Genomic DNA, 19080 nt, shown 5'->3' with positions numbered 1-19080 from the left:
TGATACACAGAGAAAGGCAAAAGAGAGAGTATTAAGAGAAGGGGTATAGAGGGGGGAAGGTGTGACATAGAAGGAGAGGAGAATGGTATGGATAGCAGTCTTGTCCTTGTGAACCGTAACCATGGGGGATTTCTTGGGGTTCATTCAAATGGGCGGACGATTTTGGTCTGCCAGGGAGAACCCAATAATTCATTATAACAATATATGCAGAAGTTCAACCTAAATGAAAAACATTTTAAATCTGTAGGATGATAAAAGGGAGAGAACAAGAGACAACAGGTCAAATATTCAAATTTGTCAGAGGTATACTCATCACATATGCAGTCTTTATTCAGATGGAACAAGCGCCTTCCATCAAACAGCCTCGTGTCTGGTTTCGGACAGAGGTGGCCTGGTAGGTCTTCGTCTAGGGCGTTGACTTTTCGGATATTCCACGATTCCCCATGGCTGCTGCGTGGAGAGTGGTGGAAGATGTAGAGCAGGTTGGAGGAGATTCAGATCTGGAGTAGATCGTGGTGGGATGTCCAGTTCCGCGCAAAGGTTGGAGAAGTCCTTGGGAGATCTTGCAGTGAACTTCTTCCCCTTGGCCGAGACCAAAATACCGAAGGGGAACAGCCAACGGAATTGGAATTGTTGTTTCCTCAGTTCGTCCGTGAGAGGTTTAAGGAGGCGCCTCTTGGCTAATGTAGAAGGGGCTATGTCTTGGAAGATTGCAATGTTAGATCCTTCATGTTGGATGTTAGGGTCTGATCTGGCTTTTTGGAAGATTTTGTCCTTAAGGCGGAAATCTAGAATTCGGCAGATAACATCTCTGGGAGGATCGTTGGGTTTGGGTTTTGGGCGTAGTGCTCTGTGTGCCCTCTCTATGATTAACTGGTGTTTTTCTTCAGCATCCAAATAGTTTGAGAAGAGGGCAGTTAGTGTTTTAGAGATGTCCTCCGCGATTAACGTTTCCGAAAGATCCCTTATCCGGAGATTGTTGCGTCTGTTCCGGTTTTTCAGGTCTTCCATTGCGGCATATATTTTATAAATGTGATCATCATGTACATGAAGGTTGGCTTCCAGCTCTTGGGCATGGGATATGATGTCCGTCTGAGACTGCTCCAGCTCCTCCACTCTGTGACCCAGTTGGTGAATGTCTCTTTTAATGTCAGATAGATCTTTTGCCAGAGGTGCTAAGGCTAATTGATTATTCTGGTAATAAATGTCCTGGAGATTGGCTTGTCTGGGCTATCAAGCAGTTCTGCTTCTGTGTCAGAGACATCTGAATTGTGGTTAGGTGTATGTTGTCCTCCTTTGCTCTGCTCTGTTTGTTGTTTATTTTTCTGTTGCTTGTTAACGAATTTGTCCATCTCTTTCTTGTGGGGTTTGGATGCGTGATATACCTCTGTTGATGCGGATTTCTGGCCACACTTAACCATGTTTTATCCTGTTCATCTGTAGGTTGAGCTGGGGTTCTCCCAGGTAGCAGAGAGATTGATTTATTGCATTCCTCTAAGACCCAGTACCTGCTAGTCCGTTTAAGTTAGGTGCTTGGTTCTGGTGTATATATGAACCTGGTGTCCCAGGGGGTATGTTCAGTGACCAGGCTTCCTGAGACAAGCAGTAAAGAGATCTATGTAAGGGGATATCTTCTTCTTTTGATCTACTTGCTAGGATGTAGGTTGTTTCCCCTTCACAATATAATCAGGTGTGTCCCCTTTAAAGGTGGCTTTACACACTGCAACATCTCAAACGACATCGCTGTAACGTCACCGGTTTTGTGACGTAATAGCGACCTCCCCAGCGACATTGCAGTGTGTGAAACACATCAGCGACCTGGCCCCTGCTGTGAAGTTGCTGATCGCTACAAATCGTTCAGGACCATTCTTTGGTCCTTTGTTTCCCTCTGTGTAGCAAAGTCTCAGTGTGTAAAGGGGACTTAAAACACTGGAAACGAGTGATGTGTCACAATATCTGTCAATCATTATTCTCTGTCAGTCGGTCTCTCCCTCTCTGTCTCTATTCTCTCTCTGTCGGTCCGTCACTATCTCTGTCCCTCTCTCACAGTCTGTCGGTCATTTTCCCCTCCTCTCTTATACTCACCGATCCCCGGCGCGGCACTGCACGGCATTCACACTGCTGCGGCAGATTTTCCTCTTTTGAAAAAGCCGGCCGCTCATTAAACAATTTCGTATTCCCTACTTTCCCCGCCCACAGGTGCCTATGATTGGTTGCAGTGAGACACGCCCGCACGCTGAGTGACAGGTGTCTCACTGCACCCAATCACAGCAGCCGGTGGGCGTGTCTATACTGTGCAGTGAAATAAATAATTAAATAATTAAAAAAACCGGCGTGCGGTCCCCCCCAATTTTAATACCAGCCAGATAAAGCCATTCGGCTGAAGGCTGGTATTCTCAGGATGGGGAGCTCCACGTTATGGGGAGCCCCCCAGCCTAACAATATCAGTCAGCAGCCGCCCAGAATGGCCGCATCCATTAGATGCGGCTGTTCTGGGACAGTACCCGGCTCTTCCCGATTTGCCCTGGTGCGTTGGCAAATCGGGGTAATAAGGAGTTATTGGCAGCCCATAGCTGCCAATAAGTCCTAGATTAATCATGTCAGGCGTCTCCCGGAGAAACCTTCCATGATTAATCTGTAAATTACAGTAAATAAACACACACAACTGAAAAAATCATTTATTAGAAATAAAAAACAGAAACACATTCCCTCATCACCAATTTAATCAGCCCCAAAAAGCCCTCCTTGTCCGGCGTAATCCACGGACCTCCAGCGTCGCTTCCAGCTGTGCTGCATGCAGGTGACAGGAGCAGGAGAATACACCGCCGCTCCTGTCACCTCCACGCAGCTAATGAAGATAGCCGCGTGATCAGCTGAGCTGTCACTGAGGTTACCCGCTGTCACTGGATCCAGCGGTGGATGCAGCGGTGGCCGCGGGTAACCTCAGTGACAGCTCAGCTGATCGCGCTACTCACCGCCGCTCCGGTCAGCTCCAGGCAGCAACCGATTTGCCAACGCACCAGGGCAAATCGGGAAGAGCCGGGTACTGTCCCAGAACAGCCGCATCTAATGTATGCGGCAATTCTGGGCGGCTGCTGACTGATATTGTTAGGCTGGGGGGCTCCCCCATAACGTGGAGCTCCCCATCCTGAGAATACCAGCCTTCAGCCGTATGGCTTTATCTGGCTGGTATTAAAATTGGGGGGGACCGCACGCCGTTTTTTTTAATTATTTAATTATTTATTTCACTGCACAGTATAGACACGCCCACCGGCTGCTGTGATTGGGTGCAGTGAGACACCTGTCACTCAGCGTGGGGGCGTGTCTCACTGCAACCAATCATAGGCACCTGTGGGCGGGGAAAGTAGGGAATACGAAATTGTTTAATGAGCGGCCGGCTTTTTCAAAAGAGGAAAAGCCGCCGCAGCAGTGTGAACGCCGTGCAGCGCCACGCCGGGGATCGGTGAGTATGAGAGAGGAGGGGAAAATGACCGACAGACTGTGAGAGCGGGACAGAGATAGTGACGGACCGACATAGAGAGAATAGAGACCGAGAGGGAGAGACCGACTGACTGAGAATAGTGATTGACAGATATTGTGACACATCACTCGTTTTCAGTGTTTTATGTCCCCTTTACACACTGAGACTTTGCTGCACAGCGGGAAACAAAGGACCAAAGAATGGTCCTGAACGATTTGTAGCGATCAGCAACTTCACAGCAGGGGCCAGGTCGCTGATGTGTTTCACACACTGCAATGTCGCTGGGGAGGTCGCTATTACGTCACAAAACCGGTGACGTTACAGCGATGTCGTTTGAGATGTTGCAGTGTGTAAAGCCACCGTAAGAGTCACTGAGTACTGGACCTTATATTTGTTTAAGCTGCTGTCAGGAGGAAAATGGGGGCAGGTGTATTCCTGTATATCTGCTCCTCAGTGTCCCAAACAAGCTGTTCAGTCTGGTTGTTTCCCTGCCTCTAGTCACCAGCTCCTGGACCCAGTCACATACAGCAGATAAGTCACCACAGGGGGGGAGGATTGTTTGCATGCTGCAGGTGATAAGGCCCTGTGTGCTACGGCCTCAGCAGCCACTCTCACTAGCAGAAATCCCTGAGACAATGACTCCTGGGCAGTTCAGGGAGATTAGAGGGGTCAGGAAAGTGCTCTGTTTACCTCTGAGGGAGGGAGGAGGTTTGCTGGGAGCTATTCTGTGTCTGGGCAGAGCTTTCCTCCAGGCCGAGGCTTCCTCATGTGGACTAGGCCGCAACTTCTCCTCCCCACAGATACCCCCAGGGCTTGCTGCACAGAGGGTCCCTCAATGCTGGGGTCACCAGAGGACAGGTCCCACCGCTGGGTAAGCTTTAAAAGACTCGATGCCTTCGGATTTTTTCACTTTTTAGCAGAGCTCTCCAGCCTCACGTCTGCTCCTTGCTCCAGTCAGGCCACCTCCCACATACACTAACTTTCATTCCTAGTTTAAGCAATCCCCCTATTACAAGAGAAGCCCCAGGGCACGGGACCGGGCAACGGCCACAAGAGTGACATCCCCATTTGCAACCGCCCAGGACCGAGTACCCTCTTCCCTTGGCAACACATAAGCACTTACAGGATGTTGTGCTGGATGGACAGAGAGTCATTGGATTTTGTGACTCCGGGGCATTTCTCACAATAGCTGATCCCCGAGTGGTTCGGCCAGAGGCGATACATCATGGACAATGGATTGTTATTGAATTGATTGGAGGACAAAGGAGAAATATCCCAAAGGCAACTGAAGATCTGGACTTTGGCTTTGGGGTCAAGCAAGTGTAGTTGGGGTGATGAGTGGCCTGCCTACCGATATCCTCCTGGGAAACGACATTGTGGAATTACAGTGCCAATTTGTGGGTGCAGAAATCACAGTTTGAGTGAAAGAGAACACAAAGGGAAGCTTGTCCTAACAACCCTACCTCTGTACAAGGGTCTATCCACAGTTGAGCAACATGGAGTTAAGTGAGGTGGCCAGAGGTCTGTGTAGACCTCATGGTGCACTCACTTATTAAGAAGGAGGGAGAGGTTGTGATGGTGAAGTATGGGGGGCTGTTTATCATGTTCTGTAGGTTCGTATTTTAGGTGTGGTTCACTGTCCATTCTGCGTATTCCTTGTGATTACATTGTATTGTCCGTAGGTGATCATATCTTAGTGTTTCTGATTGGACGCACCTTGTCATCTCTAGAACAACTGTTAAGAGGAGACTTTGTGCAGCAGGTCTTCATGGTAAAATAGCTGCTAGGAAACCACTGCTAAGGATAGGCAACAAGCAGAAGAGCCTTGTTTGGGCTAAAGAACACAAGGAATGGATATTAGACCAGTGGAAATCTGTGCTTTGGTCTGATGAGTCCAAATTTGAGATCTTTGGATCCAACCACCGTGTCTTTGTAGAAAAGGTGAATGGATGGACTCTACATGGCTGGTTCCCACCGAGAAGCATGGAGGAGGAGGTGTGATGGTGTGGGGGTGCTTTGCTGGTGACACTGTTGGGGATTTATTCAAAATTGAAGGCATACAGAACCAGCATGCCGACTACAGCATCTTGCAGCAGCGTGCTATTCCATCCGGTTTGCGTTTAGTTGGACCATCATTTATTTTTCAACAGGACAATTACCCCAAACACACCTCCAGGCTGTGTAAGGGCTATTTTACTAAGAAGGAGAGTGATGGGGTGCTACGCCAGATGACCTGGCCTCCACAGTCCCCAGAAATGAACCCAATCGAGATAGTTTGGGGTGAGCTGGACCGCAGAGTGAAGGCAAAAGAGCCAACAAGTGTTAAGCATCTCTGGGAACTCCTTCAAGACTGTTGGAAAACCATTTCCGGTGACTACCTCTTGAAGCTCATTAAGAGAATGCCAAGAGTGTGCAAAGCAGTAATCAAAGCAAAAGGTGGCTACTTTGAAGAACCTAGAATATAAGACATATTTTCAGTTTCACACTTTTTTTTAAGTATTTAGTTCCACACGTTTTCATTCATAGTTTTGATGTATTCAATGTGAATCTACAATTTTGTACTGTATATATAAATTGTAAGGATTGGCTCAAATAGGCATAGGCAAGGTCACATGGGCTTATAGTCCATTAGCGTCCATAGGAAGGTATGGCGCCTACTCAAACTGGCCCCTCCCAGTGTATTCTTCTCCAGGAGAGGTATGGCCGTGTGGCCACCGCACTGACCAGCCTGGCTGCAGTCTCCTTCCAGACTGATTTCCACAGCCCTGTGTTCAACCTCCACACAGGCGGACACAACCGGAGCTCCCTGCTCTGCAGCTTGCAAACCAAACTCTCTTTCTCTTGTGCCAAACATCAGACTCCATTTTAGAAGTCAGCAGTGACATCCAACACACCCATGGGCGGGACATGTGGAAGGCCATCCATGATCCTGGGCCCTATGAACATCATGATAAGAACCTGTGGTACTACATGTACCAGCACGGAGTTCCAGAATCACACCACTTCCGTGGTACATACCAACCATTCACAATCAGGCCAGTCGCCATCTTACACATCCCCCCTCTGTTCCAACTTGTAGGATGGAACACCCGATAACCTACAGGGGCCCCGAGATAGGGCAGTAGTGCAACCTTGCCCTACCAGTCGAATGGGCCCTCTTTGACAAGTATGAGCTTCAGCTCTTGACATACCGCCTGTCACTGTTACGAAACCCTCCCCAGTGAACCTTCTTCTCAGACACGTCCCCCGGTCAGACTTATCTCCCCATGACCGTCTCCAACGGTCAGTGTGGTAGTGAGACACTCCTTTAGTTGAAACTACCATGCAGCCTGACTCTGCGCTATCCAATCCACTAGAGGGACTATGGTCTGGGTACCTCACCACCGAGCTGACAGGAGATCTCCCATAACTAGACCCTGCACTATCTCTGTTTGCCGATCTACTATGGCCTCTTCTCTCATGACATCTCTAGTCACCTTTCCATCTGCGCCTTTTCCAGTCACCACTTTTGGCTATGGACCAGTCACTCTCTCCATCTTTTCTTTTAGATGGTGTCTTAGAGGGCTTGGTCCCTACAGAGTCTGTGCCATAGCCCGATGTATAAATAGGTCTTCTATGACCTGGGCTCCTTTCCCTACAGGACCTACTTCCCTTGCCAGTCAAGACAACATGTTCATCAGGTGGACCACACTTCTTCTCTGGGCCCTGGCCCGAAAGCGGTCCCGACCTCACACTAACTTGACCAAGCTTCTCTGCAATCTTCTTTCTTTCAAGACTCATTTGCTTCAGGTCTTCTAGATATCCCAGGCGATTTTCTAGGAGAACTTGCATATTGTCAATACAGTCCTTTGTTCCCACAATGATAAATGGAACCATACCGACATCACAGGGTATCTTGGCTTCATGATACACATCAACTCTCACCCTTCTGGCAACAGATTTATCAACCATTTCCTGCATGGCAATTCCATTTCTTCCAATCACCTTCCTGACAAGTTTTCTGGATACCTGTATGACGTGTTCCACGAACTCCAATAAATTCCGAGCTGCCTTCACTGCCTCTGCAGTCTCTCTGTAAATTTGAAATGTTCCCTGTCTTCTTTCACTTCAACAGCTGTAACACCTGGAATCTTCCTTGCTCCTGAATGTTACTTCTCAGTGCTTGTATTGCAAGCCCAATTAACTGTTTCTTCACAGTCACCACTTCTTAAAATGCTGTGGTCAGTTGTTTTCATACGCTCCAAGCATCTGGTGGCTCCTTCCTTTTGTACAGTGAACAACCATTTTGCACGAAGACACTGTAGGTGCATGTCACTCAGGATAGCCACCCGCTTCTTCGTAGCTTCACTTACTGAGCACCCCAACCAACCGACTAGTCTCTGGGGCAAAGTACACTTTACAGGCTCCTATGAAGTTCTTGAATTTTTCATGCATCGTCTCACTGGCACAGGCTTCTATTAATCTACCATGCAGTTAAAGACTGGACGGGTTCCTTTTTCCTCAAGGCCATTAGACCGTTCCTTGGGTCTCTTGCATCCCTCTTTTTCTCTTACCAAAGGCTCCCCCTCTTGAGTTACATACTCCTCAGGTTCAGCCCCAGCCTCAGAGCCTTTGGGTTTCTCTTTACTTTTGATCTCCGGTGTCTCCTTCTTAGTGGAGTCAATCTCTATGTCTTCCATCTTGGTTTTACCAGCTATGTCAGTCAAGCTCTCAGCTCCAGATGAGACCTCTGGTCCAGACTTCATCTCCTCAGAGGCTCTTTCCACTTCAGCACCAGCTGTTTCTTGGGACCTCACTGCATTACCTTCAACTTCCTCTTGGGGCTCTGCAGTGTCACCTTCAGCCTTTTCTTCTTTTTCTGCCAGGGTGTCACACCCTTCAGTGTGGTACTCTGTTCCTTTTAGAGCTTTGCCACTGTTTTCATGGTCCATCAACCCAGCACTGAATGGACCACCAGTCTGCTCACCATGATCTTCATGGTTTTTCTCTCCATTACCACTCTCTAGGATGTCATCTCCTGCAGTGCTTTCCAGGATTTCATATCCTATAGTGCTCACACTCGACAGACCATCGGCTTCACACTCGGAAATCATAGGGGACACCACCAGTACTTCCTTGGTCGGCTCCTTTTCTGCAATTTCCGCCTGCTGATTTCTGTCGTTATGTGTCAGCTCAGATTCCTCTTTCTCTTGCAGGACCTTGCTATCTGACTCTACACTAGCAGTTGTGGCTGGCTACGTGCCTTCCTGAAACTTCTTTGCAATCTCATTCGATATACCTTGCGCTACCTCTCGGCACTTATTACGTCTTCGTTGTCGGGAAGAGGATTTGCCCTTCTCACTTATCTGTACCTCACTGTACTTGTTTGTCACCTTTCTTGAGTCAGTGTCTTTACTGGAGTCATGCTCATTCCCCCGGGAGTGTCAGCCCACTTTTCTGTAGCTCCCCCATTACCCATGGTCATATTGTCATGTATTTCCTTATCCATTATGTCACTAACTTGGGCATGTCCACCATTTTCTTTACTCCCCACTACCTTAGGACAGTCAGTTTCAGGAAGAGCTATTGTGGAGCCCCTGAATATATCAGGGTGCCACAGAGTACTGCAATCCTTACCCAGGGTGCAGGGCCTACCCACCATGGTTCCAGGTTCCTTAAGCCCACTTTACACGTTGCAATTAGTTGTACAATCGCATTTGCGATGTGACACGCCCAGGTTGCATACGGGATCTATGAGATTTCACGTTGGTCGTTCATTTGCGGTCACACGAGCGTTAGTAGTCTATGTTAAATTGGTCAATTTTGTGTGCGATCCTTTAGATCATGTGTTCTGTGACGTATGCATTGAGCACCTTTTTTTTTTTTTTATTTATTGACTTGCCAAGCGTGTGTAATGTGGGATGCGTTTTTACTATGTCATCTGCCATTCAGATCTGCTACATGGCCGCTAACAGCAGACACAGACAGCCATGTAGCAGAGCTGAATGGCAGATGACAGCAGACACAGACAGCCATGTAGCAGAGCTGAATGGCCGCTGACAGCAGACACAGACAGAGCCATGTAGCAGAGCTGAATGGCAGATGACAGCAGACACAGACAGAGCCGCACTGTCAGAATGAACTCAGGTGAACTTCACCCGACTTCATTGTGATGCTGCGGCTGTGTCTGTGTCGCGTCCTGATTAGCGGTCACCAGTGAAGACTCACCGGTGACCGCTAATCTCCTGAGTAACTGAAGTTAGCAGCCCTCTCTCATATACTCACCAATCCCCGATCCCCGGCGCTGCACGGCATTCACACTGCTCCGGCGGCTTTTACTGTTTTGAAAAAGCCGGCCGCCCATTAAACAATTTCGTATTCCCTGCTTTCCCCGCCCACCAGCGCCTATGATTGGTTACAGTGAGACACGCCCCCACTCTGAGTGACAGGTGTCACACTGCACCCAATCACAGCAGCCGGTGGGCGTGTCTATACTGTGTAGTGAAATAAATAATTAAATAATTAAAAAAAACGGTGTGCGGTTCCCCCCATTTTTAAAACCAGCCAGATAAAGCCATACGGCTGAAGGCTGGTATTCTCAGGATGGGGAGCTCCACGTTATGGGGAGCCCCCCACCCTAACAATATCAGCCAACAGCCGCCCAGAATTGCCGCATACATTAGATGCGACAGTTCTGGGACTGTACCCGGCTCTTCCCGATTTACCCTGGTGCGTTGGCAAATCGGGGTAATAAGGAGTTATTGGCAGCCCATAGCTGCCAATAAGTCCTAGATTAATCATGTCAGGCGTCTATGAGACACCCTCCATGATTAATCTGTAAGTTACAGTAAATAAACACACACACCAGAAAAAAATCCTTTATTAGAAATAAAAACACACACATATACCCTGGTTCACCACTTTAATCAGCCCCAAAAAGCCCTCCTTGTCCGGCGTAATCCAGGATGATCCAGCGTCGCATCCAGCGCTGCTGCATGGAGGTGACCGGAGCTGCAGCACACACAGCCGCTCCGGTCACCTCAACACAGCAAATGAACACAGCCGCGCGATCAGCTGCTGTCACTGAGGTTACCCGCGGCCACCGCTGCATCCACCGGTGGCCGCGGGTAACCTCAGTGACAGCAGCTGATCGCACGGCTGTCTTCATTTGCTGCATGGAGGTGACCGGAGCGGCTGTGTCTGCTGCGGTGCTGCGGCTCCGGTCACCTCCATGCAGCTGCGGTGGAAGCGACGCTGGATCATCCTGGATTACGCCGGACAAGGAGGGCTTTTTGGGGCTGATTAAAGTGGTGAACCAGGGTATATGTGTGTGTTTTTATTTCTAATAAAGGATTTTTTCGGGTGTGTGTTTATTTACTGTAACTTACAGATTAATCATGGAGGGTGTCTCATAGACGCCTGACATGATTAATCTAGGACTTATTGGCAGCTATGGGCTGCCAATAACTCCTTATTACCCCGATTTGCCAACGCACCAGGGTAAATCGGGAAGAGCCGGGTACAGTCCCAGAACTGTCGCATATAATGTATGCGGCAATTCTGGGCGGCTGTTGGCTGATATTGTTAGGGTGGGGGGCTCCCCATAACGTGGAGCTCCCCATCCTGAGAATACCAGCCTTCAGCCGTATGGCTTTATCTGGCTGGTTTTAAAAATGGGGGGAACCGCACGCCGTTTTTTTTAATTATTTATTTCACTACACAGTATAGACACGCCCACCGGCTGCTGTGATTGGGTGCAGTGTGACACCTGTCACTCAGAGTGGGGGCGTGTCTCACTGTAACCAATCATAGGCGCTGGTGGGCGGGAAAAGCAGGGAATACGAAATTGTTTAATGGGCGGCCGGCTTTTTCAAAACAGTAAAAGCCGCCGGAGCAGTGTGAATGCCGTGCAGCGCCAGGGATCGGGGATCGGTGAGTATATGAGAGAGGGGGATAGACTGACATGGACTGAGAGTGAGGGACAGAGATAGTGACGGACTGACAGAGATTAGTGCATGACAGACATTGTGAGGCGCTTCAGAACGCAGCTTTTCAGCTGCGCTCTGAAGCAGACCTTTTTTAAGCTGCGGTGCAGAGCGCACACCTGCGCACATAGCATCAGACAACAAAATCGTATGAGGGATGTCACACGTTACAATTGACTAGGTTTGTGCAACAAAACGCTCAATTCTAGAGAATGATACGATGTGTTTGCGATCAACGGTTTTGCGTTCAATCCTGATCGCATGTAGCTGTCACACGCAGATACCTCACAAACGATGCCGGATGTGCGTCACTTACAACTTGACCCCAACGACGGATTGTGAGATATATTGAAGCGTGTGTAGTGGGCTTTAGAAATCGGTGTCACTATCATCAGCACAAATCCCAATCACACCTCACATCATGACCTGTCAGACACACCAGTGGGTTGGTTAAGCGGAATAGGGCCACCCACCTAGGGGTCAGGCAGACTGGTGGGAGGGAAGAAGTACTGAGTCGAGTGAAAGCCCTCAAAAAGTGAGGAGCTAGAGTAGTAGCTCCCGGGGAGCTTGTCTTGCTAAATTCTCCAAAAAGGGGCTGAAAGCCTGTACTTACGAAGCGCTCACTGATATCCTAATCGGGCACGAATACTAAGATTCTTTATAGCAAGATATTATTTATTTTAAAAGCACATGAATAATCAATGGTACACAGGCATTAGCACTACTTTATAGTCATAGAATCTTATACAATAACAGAAATATGCATCAACATTACTGTATGTTGTAGCATTTTCCTCATCGGAGGGACTCGATTAGTGAGAAGGAAAACAACCCGGCCTCTGCATCACAGGCGCAGTGCGTCCACTTTGAGCGTCCTGGATATGTCCCTTTCTCACTTAGCGAGCCCTGTATTTTTATAGAAAACTTTGTACATTGTGTTCATCGTGTGCATCGAGTATTGCAATTGGTGACCAGCATGTGATTGCTGAGTCATGGTCATGTAACTTGACCACATGCTGCTGTGGGCACCAGTAGCTACCTACACATGTTGCTGGTTAACCACTGGTTTCCTGCATATGTTGCAATGAGCCATGAATTTTACATTGCTAGTTTCCTACACATGTTTCTAACTAACCACGAGTTTCCTGCATATGTTGAACTGTAAGTGTTCCTTCCTTATAATAGTGGTTTGTTCAAGACCTGCTTAACACGTACTCTTCATCATGGAGAAATTGGGTCAACCAGAGGACACCTCTCTGATACTGAGTTTTTGATGGATCAAATAATACCTGTGATCACTATCTTTTGATTAGGATCCCTATCTAATCACACTCATTCTTCAGAGCTAGACCGAGGTTGGGTCACAGATGGTGGTCCCGGACCAGAGGAGTCGGGGACCGGTGGCAGAGTGTAATGCCTGATAGGAGCCACAGACTCAGACTGGCTGTAAGAGGAATCTAGTGAAAAGCCGCTCACAAAGCAGGACCCCAAGAACTCTGCAACCCTTTAACCCCTGTACAGGGATTTGGAATTACACAGAGCCTCAGAGATTGCTACCTGTGGTAGACTGTAGTCCGTGGTCGTCAGGCAGGGTCAAAATCCAGGAGATGCAAAACAGGAACAGAATCGGCAGGCAAGGGCGTAGTAAGGAAACAAAGCAGGGGTCAAATCCGGAGCTGGCAGCAAGGTACAAATACGACAGGCAGGAGGGTAGTCAAATACAAGCAATGTCAGCGCACAGGAATCACAATACAAACAGCACATGAGCCAGGAGAACAGAACTATCACTGGCAGTGGTCATGTGACAGGAGGGGGAATAAGAAGGGTGTGGTGTCTTCCCATAGGCTGCAGGTGAAGGTTGGCCACTTCAGCTGGGAGACACATACCACTTACAGTCAGCCAGTGGTACTGCAGGTTCCAGGGAAACCCAGCCTAGTGGATGAGCGGAGCCTGTGCTCCGCTGAGCCACGGGCACCGACTCCTCTCCCATCACCAGCACTATCCATGGTGGGAACATGGCGTCGTCTGGCGATCGGAGCAGAAGTCGCAGGAGCGGCCTCCGATGGGGACATGACACAGAGACATTGGAAGGGGTGCGACAGACATAGTCTAGGAGGACTGTCGGCATTAGAAACTCAAAAGAACTGACCGGCACCGAGCACGATGGGGTACAGGACTCTAGGTCAGGAGCCGATTCAACGTCCTGATAATTAACCTGGGAGGGAGAGTATCTTTATGAACTTCCCCAAGAGCTGAGAGATTGAAGGCGACAGCACACCGCGGGGGATAGGGCTTTCTAATAAAGCGGCCCACTAAAATCCCAAGTGCCAGCTATCAAGAGCACAGCTACACTAAAATATAGCGAGCGGGGCCCCAGCATCTTCAAGCCACGAGGCCACAACAGAGAACTAACTTGTGCATGGAGGCGGCTCCGGATTACCAAGTGACACCGGTGGGAGCAGATACCTGGACGGGCTCCTCGTAGTTACTGTTGTGCACAGAGTCTTTGCTTTATCTTCAGTATGAGTGTCTGCTTTATAATCCTCATCCAGCACCACGACTACCCACATTGAGTACTCCGGTCCCCTGCACTCTGCGCTCCCAAACATCCCACCAAAACCCCAGAGGCCGGGGCCTTCCCTACCTGTGCAGGGACTGACACCTTGCTGTTCCACACCATCTGCCCTGGTACTCCTTCCAGCAGCACCGGTACTCCCATTACTGCAACCCGCAGGTGTAGTCACAAACTTCTCCCCTGTAAATAATCTCCTTTTCAAGTATCGGAGCGAGTGCTGAGCTAGGGTCCGGACCCTTTGAGCCACTACCACCCCGGATCCAAGCACCCCAGTCTGCGCGGGACGGCACACCTCTAATTCTTTCTGGCATCACAAACAGGATAAGGACTGGACCTATTAACCCAGGTGACATGCGCCTTCCACAACTGTTTAAAACTGTGCTGTGACTGTCCGTTTGAATTGCCGCCATCTTGCCCACCATTTTGACGCCTAAAAACAACAACTGTGCCATCATCCCCAGCAAAAGGGCGCGAAGCCGAATCCCTGCCAGAAAGCGCGGTCAGAAACCGGTAGTAGCCGGACCCGGAAGATCCCAGTGATCCCCTGTTCCAGAGGTTGGCGACGAAAACTAAGGGGGAGCAGGAAGATGGAGGCACAGGGAGAGGACTGGAGTTAACAAACCTGCAGACGGCGAAATGTCTACCCCAGTGGAGCAGGAATCCAGCCGTCCTGTACTAGGGACTGCTGCCTGGCTGTAACGAGAACTAGCCCGGTTTTGTGTCCGGGTGCGGGTACAGTCCCTTCAACAGGTTGTAGACTGGAAAGAGGAGGTTCAGAGAATGGTGTTAGCAGCGTGGGCCCATGAGAACCGGGCTGTGCACGTAGAGCAGCGCCGGGAGATGGGAACGCAGACCCTCTCAACCTCACTGACCTGCCCGGAGCCGGGACCTGTCTCCAGTCTGGTTGTGGAGCACCAGTGTTGTGATCCAGTGACCGAGGAGGATCAGAAAAAAGAGCAATAACTCAGAAACCCAGAAAATAACTAGAGTGGCTGGAACCTTAACGGACTGCAGACCTAACGCTGACACACAACTAGAAGTAGCCGTGGCATGAGCCTACGATGACCTAGTCTTCCCGACACAGCCGGAGGAGAACTAAATACTTTAACAGAGAGAAATGTAGAAAAGCTAATCTGCCTCGGAGTAGTCCCCAAAGATATAGATAGCCCCCCACATGTAAAGATTACGGTGATATAGGAAAACACAATACGTAGCTAGAGAACAGATTCAGCAAAGATGAGGCCCAAAACTATCTGCATAGGAAAGAATAGGAAAGAGCACTGACTGCAGCCGTAAAAACCCCCATAAATACCAGCACGCCTGACATGGAAAAATAAAGAGCCTAAACAGGCTCTTCCCCACTATATCAGTACTCTGGTGTTATTGGGATCCAATAAAAACACTGATATAGAGAGGGGACTGAATATTGTACCAAGCATGACAAAACACAATACATAAAAGAACATGGAGCAAGGTACACAGATACTCCCAGCAGGGAATAATCCAATTCCACCAGGAACTCCACACAGGCAAAATCACAAGAAAGTGAAAAACCAGAATTAAAAGGTTCAAGACCAACTTATCTGAGAGGAGTTCTGGTAGACACAGAGAACAGGGCTGGTTTCAGGAAGTCCTTAGCCAGATCAGATACCCACACTTTGCACTGACGAGGGGCAATCACCCCGAAACACCGTGTCTGCAAATTGGGATTCTGATCTGGCAAATAAATCCTAAGTTTTATGAAAAGGCTTGTTTAAAAAGCCACATTTGACTTTTAGGATTGCTACTTCCAATAGGTGGCGCTAGAGTTTGTCTCCTTCCTCACTGGAGGGACCATTTGAATAATTCCCAGAGGGGCATTGCAACTATAAGTCCCTGACAGCCAGACTGGTTTGTCAGGTCTCCATAAGGAGAATAGTCTTCCCCGTGGTCCCCACATAGCTTTTCATAAGCCAGATCAAATACCCACACTTTGCACTGACGAGGGGAATTCACCCGACCACACCTCCTCCATTCCCGCTTGTGGACTTGACTCCCGAGATGTGTTGTGGTTGTTCCTGGAATGCTGGACCCAGGAGGAAGAGTGAACCTCATGTCCCTATGAAACCATGGTAGCTCCAGTCAGGTAGTTACCCGAATATTATACTGTTCTTGCGTTCCAAGTTGGAAGAATGACTGTCATGATTGTCGCCCTTGTTGAACCTTCCCACAGTGTTCTGTTTAGGTGGGAAAGGCTATCAGGGATCTGGGTGATGCAAGATGGTCCCAGGGGTCTCCGGTGGAGGGCGGCAAGGAAGTTAATGTTTAGCAAGTGTATGTGCCATCCTTGTTGAACTTTTTTATATTGCTCCGTTAAAGATAAAAAGGCCATCAGGGTCCTGGGTGGTGCGCCACTAGGAGGTGGTACCAGAGACCCTTGTTGGAGGGTGGCGTAAGGGTAATGACTCCCAGAATGCAAAAGTGTTAAAGAGTGTTGCAAAATGACTGCGCCAGTTGTGCGTCGCCTAGGACTGTGCCTACCAGAGTCGTCTCCTGAACCATCAGGACTTCAATCCTGTCACCACGGTCACTGCAAGGAACTCCGTGTGGTCTGACACCATGGCTAGCTGTGGCACCAGGGGTCAGGTGTTTTGGGTTGCAGGTTGAAGGGAAAAGGGACAATGGGAATGGACTGTCGCAGGAAGGGGCTGCAGCGGAGTAGGTAGTAGTAGGTAGTTAGTAACGTTTAAGTGTATTGCCTCCCCTGTGTGGCAAGAGTATCTAATATCTAAAATGTTATCTTTTTCAATAAAACCTCTGTGTGTCCTGTAGCTCGGGGACGTTTAACCAAGGGGGAATGTGGCGTCCCTGAATATATCAGGGTGCGACAGGGTACTGCAATCATTACCCAGGGTGCAGGGCCTACCCGCCATGGTTCCAGGTTCCTAAGAAATCTGTGTCACTATCATCAGCACAAATCCCAATCACACCTCACATCGTGACCTGTCAGACACACCAGTGGGTTGGTTAAGCGGAATAAGGCTACCCACCTAGGGGACAGGCAGACTGATGGCAGGGAAAAAGTAGTGAGTTGAGTGAGAGCCCTCAAAGAGTGAGGAGCTGGAGTAGTAGCTCCCAGGGAGCTAGACCTAGGTTGGGTTGCAGACGGTGGTCCCGGACCAGAGGAGTCGGGGACCAGTGGCTGAGACATTGGAAGGGGTGCGACGGACATAGTCTAGGAGGACTGGCGGCATCAGAAACCCAAAAGAACTGACCGGTACTGAGCACGACGGCGTAGAGGACCCTAGGTCAGGAGCCAATTCAACATCCTGATAATTACCTGGCAGGGAGAGTATCTTTATGAACTTCCCTAAGAGCCCAGAGATTGAAGGCAACAGCACACCGCATGGAATAGGGCTTTCCAATAAAGCGGCTCACTAAAATGCCAAGTGACAGCCATCAAGAGCACAGCTACACTAAAATATAGTGAGCGGGGCCCCAGCATCTTCAAGCCAAGGGGCCACAACAGAGAACTAACTTGTGCACGGATGCGGCTCCGGATTACCAAGTGACACCGGTAGGAGCGGATACCTGGATGGGCTCCCCGTAGTTACTGTGATGCACAAAGTTTTTGGTTTATCTTCAGTGTGAGTGTCTGCTCTATAATCCTCATCCAGCACCACGTCTACCCACAGTGAGTAATCTGGTCCTTCTGCACCCTGCACTCCCAAACATCCCACCAAAACTCCAGAGGCCAGGGCCTTCCCTACCTGCGGAGGGACTGACACCTTGCTGCTCCACACCATGTGCGGCGGTACTCCTATTACAGCAACCCACAGGTGGCGTCACAAACTTCTCCCTTGTAAATAATCTCCTTGTCAAGGATCGGAGCAAATAACAAGCCCGGGTCCGGACCGCTCGAGCCACGACCACCCCGGATCCGAGCACCCCGGTCTGCGCCGGGGCGGCACACTATCTTCTGCTTATCACACATACCCACTGTGATAACACGTTAAGGGATCGCCTTTGCTGGGTTGAAAGGGCACGTATTTACCTCAGGCAGACAGCCGAATTCAAGGTGTAAAGGTCCAGTCACACTAAGCAACTTACCAGCGATCCCAACAACGATAGGGATCGCTGGTAAGTTGCTAGGAGGTTGCTGGTGAGATGTCACACTGCGATGCTCCAGCGATCCCACCAGCAACCTGACCTGGCAGGGATCGCTGGAGCGTCGCTACACGAGTTGCTGGTGAGCTCACCAGCAACCAGTGACCAGCCCCCAGCGCCGCGTGGAAGATGCTGCGCTTGGTGACTAAGGTAAATATCGGGTAACCAACCCGATATTTACCTTGGTTACCAGCGCACGGAGCTACACGTGCAGAGAGCAGGGAGCAGCGCACACTGAGCGCTGGCTCCTTGCTCTCCTAGTTACAGCACACATCGGGTTAATTACCCGATGTGTCCTGCAGCTACATGTGCACAGAGCAGGAAGCAGCGCACATCGCTTAGCGCTGGCTCCTTGCTCTCCTAGTTACAGCACACATCGGGTTAATTACCCGATGTGTGCTGCAGCTAAATGTGCACAGAGCAGGGAGCAGCGCACAATGCTTAGCGCTGGCTCCTTGCTCTCCTAGTTACAGCACACATCGGGTTAATTACCCGATGTGTGCTGCAGCTAAATGTGCACAGAGCAGGGAGCAGCGCACAATGCTTAGCGCTGGCTCCCTGCTCTCCTAGCTACAGCACACATCGGGTTAATTAACCCGATGTGTCCTGCAGCTACATGTGCACAGAGCAGGAGCCGGCACTGACAGTGAGAGCGGCGGAGGCTGGTAACAAAGGTAAATATCGGGTAACCAAGGACAGGGCTTCTTGGTTACCCGATATTTACATTGGTTACCAGCCTCCGCAGAAGCCGGCTCCTGCTGCCTGCACATTTAGTTGTTGCTGTCTCGCTGTCACACACAGCGATCTGTGCTTCACAGCGGGACAGCAACAACTAAAAAATGGCCCAGGACATTCAGCAACAACCAACGACCTCACAGCAGGGGCCAGGTTGTTGCTGGATGTCACACACAGCA

General features: G+C 49.6%; 1 pseudogene; it reads right to left on the bottom strand.

The window, feature by feature from the left end:
- Positions 1-354: 354 nt before the first annotated feature.
- LOC142243995 (RNA-binding protein FXR1-like) lies at positions 355-8160 on the bottom strand (annotated as a pseudogene).
- Positions 8161-19080: the final 10920 nt, after the last annotated feature.

Source organism: Anomaloglossus baeobatrachus, chromosome 6 (assembly GCF_048569485.1).
Source record: "Anomaloglossus baeobatrachus isolate aAnoBae1 chromosome 6, aAnoBae1.hap1, whole genome shotgun sequence".
In the NCBI taxonomy this organism is placed as follows: domain Eukaryota; kingdom Metazoa; phylum Chordata; class Amphibia; order Anura; family Aromobatidae; genus Anomaloglossus; species Anomaloglossus baeobatrachus.
This window is presented reverse-complemented; position numbering and strand designations above follow the sequence as displayed.